We start from the raw sequence: 13,212 nt of genomic DNA on the forward strand, positions 1-13,212 counted from the left end.
ACTTTCTTTCCCAGCCCGCAAATCCCATATAAAGAAGATTCATCACGACAAATCTGACAAAGATCTGGCATACTTCAAAACTCTAAAGATCAATTTTCAGAAATGAAAATCAGTTAAACCGATGTTTGCAGCCCACGTCGATCAAGCTGATGAAGGTTTACAAGCAACACATAATTTATCTCAGCTAATTACAAAGGCAGCCAAACACCATGCTATTGGTGAGGACCTCATATTGCCTGCGATACGAGAGGTGGTCAGCACAGTCCTGCAACGTGCCCCGGGCCCCGGAGCCTGTGTTGAAAGTTCTCCCACTAAGAGACAATACCATTCAAAGACGTTTTGATGAGATGTCAGCAAATGTTGAGTAGTAGTAGTAGTAGTATAAGGTTTTACGGCGCTCGCAACTGCTAAGGTCATATGAGCGCGCGAAACACAAGTTGTTCACCTCTGCGAAAGTTCACTTCACGACTGGTAACTAATTTACTTTAAAATGCTAAAAAGTTAAAATATTCAAATTCGGTGTAAATACATTTGTGATCTAAAACAACTTTTAAGTAACAATAAAAATTTTTTATAATATCAGATTCACTTTACAACTCGCCATAAAGGCCAATGGCCTTTATAAAATTTAAAATTCTGCTGGGAACAACGACGGAGAAAATATCCAGCAATTTCTTGCATTTATAATATTTCCTTCGGATCTCTCCAAAGTCTAGACATTCTGTTAAAATGTGTCTAATGGTAAAATCTGTGTCGCATCCGACACAGAACGGCTTCTCCTCTCCCTGTAGTAGGTATTTGTGGGTCAGGGCCGTGTGTCCGATGCGCAATCGAGTAAAAATGACTTCGTCTCTTCTGGAGAGATCCGAAGGATTTCGCTGTTCTAGTCTGGGTTTAATTTCATATAATTTATTATTTTTCTGGTTTTCCCAGTGGCTCTCCCACAGACTGGAGGTGTACTTTTTGACTTTATTTCTAAAGTCAGTCTGTGGGAGAGTGTTTGTCGTTGATCCCAGCAGAAGGGATGAAGCTTTCTTCGCCAGGTCGTCTACCTGCTCGTTTCCTCGGATGCCCACATGGCTGGGTATCCATGCGAACATGATGTTTTTTCCTGTTTCGGATAGTGTATGGATTTTCTGTTGTAGCCTAACTATTTTTGGGTGTAGGAGTGTGTAGTTTGTGAGTGAAGTGATGCAAGACAGAGAGTCAGAAAGGATAAGGAAAGATTTGTTAGGGGAATTTTCGACAGAGTCCAGTGCCATGTCAATGGCAGTGGCCTCCGCAGTGAAAATGGAGGCTTCAGGATGGAGTCTCCTCTGGTGTGTATTGTTGGGAGATAGGGCTGCGGCGCCCACTTCATTGTCTTTTTTGGAGCCATCCGTGAAGATGAGCTCCGCACCGGGGTATTTATCTATTAGTTTTTTGTATTCTGCTTGAAAAGTTTTGGTGTTTGTGCTTTCTTTGTTGTGTGTGGTCAGCTGTAAATCTACTTTTGCCTTGGTGAGGTGCCACGGAGGGAGGTCGGGGAAAAGAATTTGTTGGATGTCTTGTTTGGAAAAGTGTAAGTTTTTTAGGTCCTCGAGGATTCTGAGGCCGAAAGGTTTGATGAGTTTTTCGTTGTTTTGGAATCTGTTTCTGGTTTCTGGATTTGTTTGAAAAATGCTGTTGTGCGCTGGATTTTCTGGTGTTGAGCTCTGTTTAACTGCGTATTGTAGTGAGAGTTGTGTGCGTCTGAGTGAGAGTGGTAGTATGTTGGCCTCGGCCTGGAGGCTCTCCACCGGAGAAGTGCGGAAAGCCCCCAGAGCGAGGCGGAGTCCTTGGTTTTGTATTGGATCTAGTATTTTTAAGACGTGTGGTTTTGCCGATCCGTAGACTTGACAGCCGTAGTCAAGCCTGGACCGGACAAGGGAGATGTACAAGTGGAGAAGGTGTTTTGAGTCCCCGCCCCACTCCGGATTTGATAGAATTTTCAAAGCGTTTAACGCTTTCTGGCACCTCACACGAAGGTCTTTGATGTGTGGTATGAATGTAAGTTTTTTGTCGAAAATGACGCCGAGGAAACGAGCTTGGTCCTGGACGGGAATCCTTTCCCCGTATAGTGTCAAATCCGGCTGCAGCACACGTCTGCCTGTTCGGCAGAAGTGTACTGCAACCGTCTTTGACGGGGAGAACTTGAAACCGTTGTTGTTTGCCCACGTTTCAAGTTTTTGCAGCTGCGTTTGCAGCTGCCTTTCCATAGATCTCAAATGAGGATTTTTCGATCGGCAGCATATCAAGAAGTCGTCAACGTATAACGAGCTGTCTCTGCTGTTCTGGAGGGTTTTCACTATGGAGTTAATTTTAATTTCGAAAAGGAGAGGAGAAAGGATGCTCCCCTGGGGGACTCCTTCCTCCTGTTGGTGGGGGTTTGAAAGGGAGGATCCGACACGAACCTGGAAGGAACGGTTCTTCAGGAAGCTGCCAATGAAGGCAGGGAGGTGACCGCGTATGCCGAGTGCGTGCAGGTCTCGAAGAATGCCGTACTTCCAGGTTGTGTCGAAGGCTTTTTCTAGGTCAAAAATGATGGCGATCATGTGGCCTCTTTCGGCGAACGTCTCGCGTATAAAGGTCTCCAGGCGGACCAGGTGATCCAGAGTGGATCGAGTTTTCCTGAATCCGCACTGGAGATCGCTCAGCGAGCCCGTCGTTTCCAGAAACCACATGAGTCGCCTGTGAATCATTTTTTCAATCAGTTTGCAGAGACAGCTCGTTAGGGCTATAGGTCTGTAATTGGATGGGTGTGTGTGGTCTTTGTTAGGTTTGGGTATTGGAATGACAGTGGCGAGACGCCAAGACTCCGGAAAGGAGTGCGACCGCCACATGTCGTTGTATATGTGAAGTAGGAGTGTGAGTGTTTCTGAGGGTAAGTGTCTAATGATCTTGTTGTGGATGTCATCCGGTCCCGGGGCTGTGTCGCCCAGGTCCGAGATGCACGATGTAAGTTCGTCTATTGTGAAGTCTGCGTTGTAGGTTTCAGTGTTGTTTGAGTGGAAGTTTAGGTGTTGTTTTTCTCTGTTAGTTTTGATGTTTTGAAAAGTGGTGTTGTAGTTTGTTTGGGATGAGTTTTTGGCTAGAGATGTGGCTATTGTGTTTGCAAATGTTGAGGATAGATGGTGAGGAAATAATGCAAGAATTGTTATTTGCGAAAATGTTGGAAACAGATACCAAAGGCGAGTCCATTTTCAAAGTGGTCCAAGAATTTTTCGAGGAGAAACAGATCCCTCTGACCAATACAGTTGCCTGTGCAACAGATGGGTCACCGTCGATGGCAGGTCGGAAACGTGGATTTATGAACTTCTTGAAGAAATCAGTCCATGGAGTATTAACTGTTTACTGTGTCATTCACTGACAGAACTTGGTGGCAAAAAACCTGAATGAAAGTCTGCATAAAACACTGGCCATTGCCATCAAGTGTGTGAACAAGATCAAAGTCCACGCTTTGAACTCGAGACTATTTCAACTGCTGCGCACTGAAAATGACGAGTACTTTCAATGCTTACTTTTGCACACTGAAGTCTGGTGGCTCTCGAGAGGAAACTGTTGAACACGATTATTGTTCTGCCTGTTTCACTCTGTGCTGGAGGTATTTTTTCAAGAAACGGACAGTAATCTCTGCAATAAACTGAAAGAACACAAAAAGGACAACATTGCGCTCCTCACAGATCTTTTCACAAAGTTCAACCAGTTCAACTTTCAGCTGCAGGGGAAGACACCAACCTGATCAAGGCTTTCGTCATTCAAGTCGAAATTGGAAATGATCCACCGAAACATTGGCAGAAGAAAATTTCTGTTTCCTAGCTTGACAAAGACACTGAAAGAAGGGCGCGTTTCTGACGAGGAACTACAAATATAATATATAATATAGCAACCACCTCAGAGATTTGCATGCTGATATGAAGACAAGGTTTAGCCTCCTGATATTTTTTAACTGGAAATTCCATACTGGATACTGGACCCATTGAACACTGAAACAGATGATAACTTGCAAGCAGTAATTGAAGAAGAGCTTCTGACGATGAAATCTGACTTCGAAATCAAACCATTGTTCAAAAAAGCCGAACCAGTCATTCTGGTTGAAAACTGTTGTGCAAGACAAATATCCCTCCAAGTGGGAAAAGATCATGTTGTTGTTCATCTCTTTTCCCGCCTCCTATCTAGTGGAAAGGGGATTCGGTGCAGTGACAAGGTTGCTGACGAAGCGTCGCGATTTGCGTCTGCTACTGATCAATCTGAAACCTGATGTTGATAAGTTGGTTCCGTCTTAGCAGGTCCATCCTTCCCATTAGGGTAGTGTCGATAACTTATTTGTGCATGCTTACTCCGTAGTTTACACTTACCTGATATCTCAATGTGTCTTTTCTTTTTTTTTCTTTTCTTTTCTTCCTTTTTTTAAAAAGCAAAACATTCACTTATTTAACAGAGGTTTTTTTATTTGCACCTGCTCCCACTGCTGCTGCTGCTGCTGCTGCTGCTGCTGCTGCTGCTGATGATGATGATGATGATGATGATGATGATGATGATGATGATGATGATAATGATTACGATGATGGTGATAATTACAGACTAGGATCAATGCAAACTTTTTCTTTCGTGTGGTTTCTCACATTTGAACAACTTAATATTTTTATTTTCTGCAATGGAGATATTTGATACAAATCTCAGGCCACTTCATTGCAGCACGTTGATGGGAGAAAACGTTTCAAAAAGACAATGTCAATCTGTTTTCAAACCAATGATCAGGGGCGTTTTTATTTATTTATTTATTTTTTGGCGTTTTGCTTCTGTAAATGTGATAATACATGTTTTATTTTTAATGATGTTAATAACACTGGTCGTTTTGTACCGATGACAACTATATGCATAAAATGACAGTATTTTGCTCTCAATGCCCTTGCATAAGATTGCAGAAAAATGTGTTTTATTATCTCTCGTCCACGCTTAATTTAAGACTGTAAAGATGGTGATTTGTGACCAAACGAATATTCAGAACTAAATCATTAAAATTTAGGCACGTTACTTTCTACCCTGCTGATTGAGCTCTCTCTTTATTTGTGATTGTTATTATACATGTATTATGCATGTCATTATGTCAGATTGATGGTTGGGGCGGAGTAGGGGGGCGCTGGGATTCGGCTGGGTGAAAAAGGGGGCGGTGGGCGAAAAAAGTTTGAAAACCACTGATATACAGTATTAATATATCAGAGAAAACTGGCAGTGAACAAATTTTGGACCACTAACATTTATATACGAGACATACATCAACACAGCACTGATGAGGCTAAAGTAAGTAAACAGAGTATTAGTTTTGTGTAGTAAGAGTTTAGTTTAGTTTAGTTTTAGTAAGAATTTTATGGCACTTGCAACACAATAAGGTCATACAAGTGTCAAAGATTAGAGGTGTTACAAGAGAGCAACAAACACAAAAAAGATAGAGGAGAGACAATGATGATATGTAGATGTTTGATAGAAAAGAAGGAGCAAAACCACACCAGAGCACCCGCTAACCACCTACAGTAATAGTTTTACCGCACTTGCAATACAATACGGTCATATAATTTCTGGAGATTAAATGTGTTACGAGAGAGTAACAAAAGAAGGAGGAGAGATCAGGACGATAGATGCCTGACAGAAAAGAAGGAGCAAACCACATCAGTGCACCCACCAACAACTAACTAGAGTTTGTTTTAGTAGAGGCTTTACGGCACTCGCAAGGGCATAAGGTCATATGAGCGCCAGAAGTTTAGAGGCGTTACAAGAGAGTAACAAACATAAAAAAGAAAAAGGGAGAGATAAGGACGATAGAGGTTTGATAGGAAAGAAGGAGCAAACCACACCAGAGCACCCGCCAACCACCCACCACTAACTAGAGTAGTAAAAGTGAAAAACGAAAACGAAAAAGAAAAAGCAAAGCTTTATTTTATTATTTTTATGTTGGAGTAAAGTGAAGCACATCAACGCAATAATAGTCATTATCTAATGCTGGGAAAAGTAAGAGTAAGACAGAACAGAAACAACGGAGAGAAATCTGGGAAAAGTAAGACGGACAGATACAACAGAGGGAAAGTAAAAAACAAAACCACCAGTAGCACCCTCCAACCACAGGGGAACAGCTTTGGAGAAAAACACAGCAGTAGGAAGGCCAAGAGTAAACACATCAACAACATAAATAGCCACAAGTATACCTTTTTTCAGAGATTTTTACAGCACTTGCAACACAATTAGATCATCATATATAGGTGCCAAAGATTTGAGTGTTACAAGAGAGTAACAAAAAAGAACGAGCAAATCACATCACAACAGAGCACCCGCCAACCACCCAAAGCCACAAATATCAAGTGATTAGAGATTATTATTAAATGAAAAAAAGAGTAAAACAAATCATAGCGTAGAATTTATCTTTTAATAAAAGCAGATATGTTTATAATACATCAACAAGACTTAATATCACAATGGCGTAGCTTCCAATTTTTCAAAAAAAAAAAAAAAAAAAAAAGATTCTACTGACAGGTTAAGTTGGTGGTCATTGGCCAAGAACCTTCACCCCCCCCCCCCCCTCTTATTTTTCTGCATTTAATAAATTCTGACTTTTCAAAGCCAACATCAACAGTAGGCTAATTATTGTCAGAAATGGTAAGGGAAACAACTCCCGTTGACCTATGGCTTCATTATTATTGTTAGTAACCTTATCTTGAAAGTTAATTCATAACTTTTCTAGAGCAGCGGCAAGTCCATGGAAGAGTAAAAATAGAAATCTGAGAATACTTTATATTTTCCAACACAAAAACTGACTGCCCTACTCAAGCACTCAAAAAGTATTCTATACATATGTGAGGCATCATGGTGAAATCAGGTGCTCGTCAAAATAATAAAATCGAAAAAAAAGGCATTTTTCCTAGAGTTTAGTAATTTTTACCAAAATTTTGTTTTTTTGCAGAACATTTTTATGTTCATAAAAAGCACGTTTCTATATGAATTTTACTGAAAGACGTAGATAAAAGAGAACAAAATACATAAATTTTCAGTTTTCAAAGACTCTGAAGCTATAGAAGTTACCAAACTTTGGCGGTCATTTTTTCTCCCTTATTTTATAACCTCTGAAAACAGGCTACCCCCACCTCCTTTAATTGCTCCTTAAATTTCTCGACTTCGATACAAGATAGATGAGTACTTTTTCATACAAAGCCAGGCAAATATATAAGCTTTCCGGTGAAGAAACCAATAACGCCATATGCCCAAAAATTCAGGAGAGCCTGATTCCACCACGCTGTGACACATAGCTGTTTTACACACAGGCTTGTCACTAGGCCATTGTTAACAGCACATAATAACACTAATAATAATAATAATAGATAGCATTTGTACAGTGCTAATCCCCGCTCAACAGCAAGCTCTATGCGCTTCACAAACTATACTATTACCCCAGCAGACCCAAGAGCATTCTGAAACAAACTCAACTTCCTGGGAAGCATACAGTGCAAGCAGCCATTTATAGGCGCTAAAACACTAACATACTTACAAGACCTTTCGCTGTCTATGGCCGGGTACCCATTTCCACCTGAGTGAAGTGAGGAAAATTCGTGTAATTTCCCAAGGACACAACGTCGGGCCCGCGGCTCATACCCCCAATCCTGCAACCCCACGATTACGAGCCCGGTAGCCTCACCACTAGTCCACCCACGCCACTGGCAGATTCAAGTTTTTATTTTAAAAGAAAAAGGAAGTGGGGGGGGGGGCCAAAAAAGATAATTTCTAACGTTCCACAACTTACAACACACACAATAGAATCACAAGCAAGTTCAAAAGTTGTAGAAGAAAGACATGGTCATTAACGGGTTTTTTTAGTAAGAGTTTTACGGCACTTGAAACACAATAAAGTCATATAAAAGCAAAAGATTAGAGGTATTACAAGAGAGTAACAAACATAAAAAAGAAGGAGGGGAGATCAGGACAATAGATGTTTGATAAGAAAGAAGGAGCAAACCACACAAAGCACCCACCAACCACCCGATACAAAAGTCAACGGACCCAAAGACTTGAGTAAAAACAATGCTTTCCTATTTCATCAATTGCAACAGTATTCAGTTCATATAGAAAAATATTTTAAAACCCACCTAACACAAAAGAAAACCATTTCACACAGCCAGTGTGCCACACAGCGAAGAAATATAATAAATTACTAAAAGCAAAACATGGAAATTGTAGGAAGCAACAAAATATCACATTCTCCCCCGCCCTCTTAGTCTTAGTCTCTCGGTCTCTTCTCAACCATCAATACATAACAAGGTAACTGTATGGACAAAAGAGGGGAAATACATGAGCGTCTTAGATAGCTTTCCAAATGTAAGCGAGTCAACTTGTACTTCTTAGTTTTAAGTTTTAGCAAGAGTTTTACCACACTTGCAAAAAATAAGGTCCTATAATTGACGAAGATTAGGTGTTACAAGAGAGTAACAAACAAAAAGAGAAGGAAGGAAGATACATAAGGACGATAGGTGTTTGATAAGAAAGAAAAAGAAAACCGCACCAGCGCACTCGCAAAAATTAAGCTTTTCCTTTACATTAATAGGAGCTAACATTTCCCGGCATGCATAGATCAAAACAGCAACAAGCACTATAACATTTTTTTAAAAGCAAGAGCCAACAGTTATTTATATATATATATATATATATATATAATTTTTTATCATAAAACGTAGACCCTCACAGAACGAGCACAATCAACTGATCTGGTGGAACTGAGTATGATTTTTACAGGGAAAACACAAGATGCCATAAAAACATCACTAAATATTTAAACTTCACTTTTAAAAAACTTGACTGTTGCTCAGACAAACCATTGTTAACTCTTTATCTCCAAAGGAGGTAAACCCACAATGACGTGGCCCAATCTAAAAATGACACTAAACTGGTCATTAAAGCAAAACAAGTGAACCTATTTCAATAGTTCTTCATCTAATGAATGAAATCGCGATAAAAGAGACCAGTTTTCAGCAACAGTCAAAAAGTAATTTGATGTCGAAGTCGTCGTAAAGGAATGTGCACGAGCCACTACCTGCGGCTCACCAGCACAGCAGTTCTGAACATGGCTTGCCGGAGATAAAGAGTTAAAGAAGAGCATTCACAGAAACCCTAACATCATTAAAAATTGAAAATACAGCAACATTTTCAAAGCATAGCACAACAATAAATATAAGCTTTAAAAAAAAATCATCAGCCTTACAATTCGCAGTGGTTTTGAAGGCACAGCAAAAGTTACAAACAAATTGTATATTTATACACATACAGACGTACATATATACAAAAATAATGTTTTTATAGTGCAAACAGTAATCCTTTAAATAAAATATTTTAAAAAGTCAGAATGGCCTCATCTAAAACTTAAAAACTCTTAGCAGAGAGGAAGCAAATAAAAATCAAAATGGAGGAGACCACCCAAGATAAGAGGCTAAAAAGTAGAGTGTCAAGAAATAAGGCAAAGTATCGAAAAAGGCCAAAATAGCCACATATATTATATCTGAACCATGCAATATGATGGAAAATGGAAAGACTCGTGAGCAAAAAGAAGGAAATAAGACCAAAGAACAAATAAAAATAAAGAAAAAAGTATCTACCTTTGATTGAAGGTGGTAAATGGCACAGAGGGAAACCAGGCGAAAACAATACTGCAGAAAGATGAACAGCTGGGAAGAAAATCTCAAATGAGACAAAATGGACATTGAAAAAGTACCTGAACCATGAGTCATGAGGCCGTGGAATCAGGCGCTCGTCAATTTTTCGGCATGCGGCATTGATATCCTTTTCAGCTTGTTCGTTTGTCTTGTTTTGGGGGAAAAAATACTTTCTATCTTGAATAGAAGTCGGGATATTTGTGTTTGAAAGAGGCAGGGGACGCCTGGTTTCAGATATAATATTAACCATGGTGACTTCCATAGCTAGAGAGTCCTTGGAAACTAAAAGTGGTTGGGGTTTTTTTAGCCTGTAATCAGTGGAGGGTGTCGGGTGTAAAATCTACCAAAAAATCTGTTTTGCCTTCGATATAAGAGGAGTTGAGCCATAAAACAAAAATCTGATACAATTCCCAAACCGGTGCAAAATTATGGATTTCTTCGAATCCATTATTTTGACAAGCACCTGATTTCACGTCAATGCCTCTAATGAAGAGTATCATGTCCTCTCCTCATCAGGACACTTTGTACAGAGAAAGTACTGAAACACTGGAAACCACAAGAGTCAATAAAATCAACCACACAGATCTTATTCACTTTTCTTTTCAAACTCTGCCCATGGTGTTGAGCAAATGATCAAGGACATTGCACTTTTTTTGAGCAGCAAAATCTGGCATGATAGCATCAAGACATCAGCTATATAGCTTTTAATACTTAAAAGCAAACTTATGAACCTTCTTTATTCCACCCATTCTGCAAATTGTAAAAATATTTATCTTTTCAGGTCAGAAATTCCTTGACCAGCCAAGAACTGGGTCATGATGAAGATATTAATGCTAACTGCTATTTTATGTCACTTATGATTAGTTAATATTAACACTTTTGGGCCCTGAAAACAGACAGAAGACAACACAAATGCACCCTTTTTCCCTAAAAGAAGAGGTTGAGCTACAGAAAGGAGTACATCCTAAAAATCACAGGATTCTTTGGTTCACAGGTAGATATACTGCAAATGTTTTAAAATATATCCATTTTAATATAATTTAGACTGTTAAGAGGACAGGCTGCTCCAACTACATCTGTCAGAGACAACCAGAGCAGAAAAGTATACAGCATCTCTTTAGAATAACAGAAATGATAGATAAAATGGGATTACCCAACACAAATTCCACCTCATGTCTTCTACATAAAATAAAAAAGAACCTTACCACTGCACAAGACACGTTACATATACCCTGGAACACTCATTGACATCAAACTAGAAGAGCATGGCAAAAGCTTAAAGCTCTTTCAATCTCCACACAGATGGTTTGCTAAACTGACTGCAACTTTGATCCCAGTTCAAGGAAGTGAAAAGCGAGCTCCCTAAACAAAAATTAATTTAAAATTTGATCGAATGACTAAATTAAATAATTAAAACAGTTTGGTTGATAAAAATACATAATTTCATCATATTCTTGAAAGAGCCAAGTAGTCACATCTTCCATTTTCATGTCTAAAAATAAATATAGTTCTGTCACTTTTTAAACCAACAACAAATATAAAGTGGAGCTAGAATATCTATTATCTATATTGTCAAGATAATTTCCATCTCCAAAAAATATTTTTCAATTTCTTTCAATAGTTTTATAAGCAGCTATTCAAAACATGCCGAAGGGATATTTACATGATATCAAAAGGATCAGAATTGTAAGGTCCGGTCAAAAAAGAGGAAGTTCTCTTCATTTAAATTCCATGAGCAGCAAAAAAGAGAACCATTTATGTAATTGGCTTCAATACGAAGACCAAAAGAGCAAAGAGGAAAACCAGACGGCAGAGTGTGAACTAGGCATCCCAATCTAGGTCTTCAGACACATTTATGTTCAAACGGCATGTTCACAGACACACATAAAAGTACACACGCCGTGTTCACAGACACATAATATAATATGTTCCTAGACACATACATGTTCACACGGCATGTTCACAGACACATACAAGTTCACAGGCCGCGTTCACAGACACATAATATATGTTCCCAGACACATACATGTTCAGAGACAAATATATGTCCACATGGCATGTTCACAGACATATATATATGCTCACATGGCATGTTCACAGACATATATAGGTTCACATGGCATGTTCACAGACACATATATATGCTCACATGGCATGTTCAGACACATATATGCTAAAATGGCATGTTCACAGACACATATCGCCACCCCAGTGCTTTCTTGTCGTATCTCCATTTTTAAATATTTTTTTTTACAGCGCAAACAGTTCGTAACAAAGAGTGAGCTTAAGAAGAAGTCTCATTTTCAATGTTAAAAAAAAAATGTAGATACGACAAGAAAGCACTGAGTCAAGATATGTTCACATGGCATGTTCACAGACATATATATATAAGTCACGACGGGGTAGAATCAGGCGCTGGTCAATTTTTGGGCATGTGGAGTTGTTAGTATCATCTTAAAGCTTGTTCATTTATTTATCTTTCGATGAAAAAAATACACATCTTTCTTGAATAGAAGTCGAGATATGTGGGATTGAAGGAGGGGGGGGGGGGTCGCCTGGTTTCAGAGGTTATTGTTATTGTTTCAGGAAGCAACATCCCTGCATTCCGGACATGTCCATTGATGCTCCGTTGCTCTCTGCAAAATGCCGCCGAGGGTCTTTCAGAGGTAGAATTAGCGAGAAAATGGCCGCCAAAGTTTGTTGATTTCCAAAGCTTGAGAGTCCATGGAAACAGAAAATTTACATTTGTAGTGCCTTTAATTAATGTGTCTTAGTAAAATCCACTCCAAATGTGTTTTTAAATGGACATAAAAGGTGTTGAACCCCCCAAAAAAACCCAAAATTAGATTTTTTAAAATTGTAAGACTGGCGGAAAAAGGCTGATATCTTCAATTTCATCATTTTGACGAGCACCTGATTTCACCACGATGCTTTACATATGTCCATATGGCATGTTAACACAAACATATGTGAGGCAGCGTGGTGAAATCAGGTGCTCGTCAAATTTAAGGAAATCAGAGAAACAGGCATTCTTTCACCAGATTTTGATCAAATCTGTATTTTTTTACTTAACCTCTTTTAAGTCCATATGAAAACACATTTCCACATGAATTCTACTACAAAACATTGATTAAAGGCATAAAATTCGTCATTTTTTCAGTTTTCAAAGACTCTATAGCTATTGGAGTTCTCAAACTTTGGTGACCATTTTCTCGCTAATTCCACAACTGAAACAAGGCGACTTCACTTGCTTCAGACACAGATATCTTGAGTTCTATTCAAGATAAATGGATATTTTTTCATTTGAAGCAAGGTCAAAAAATCAGTTTCCAAGTGATATCAATAACTCCACATAGCCAAAAACTGACAAGCGCCTGATTCCACCATGGCATGACACATATGTCCGCATGGCATGTTCACAGACATACATATATGTTCACAGACATATGTCCACATGGCACGTTCACAGACACACACACACATACATATATACATATACATATAT

Source organism: Aplysia californica, unplaced genomic scaffold (genome assembly GCF_000002075.1).
Source record: "Aplysia californica isolate F4 #8 unplaced genomic scaffold, AplCal3.0 scaffold00309, whole genome shotgun sequence".
NCBI lineage: Eukaryota > Metazoa > Mollusca > Gastropoda > Aplysiida > Aplysiidae > Aplysia > Aplysia californica.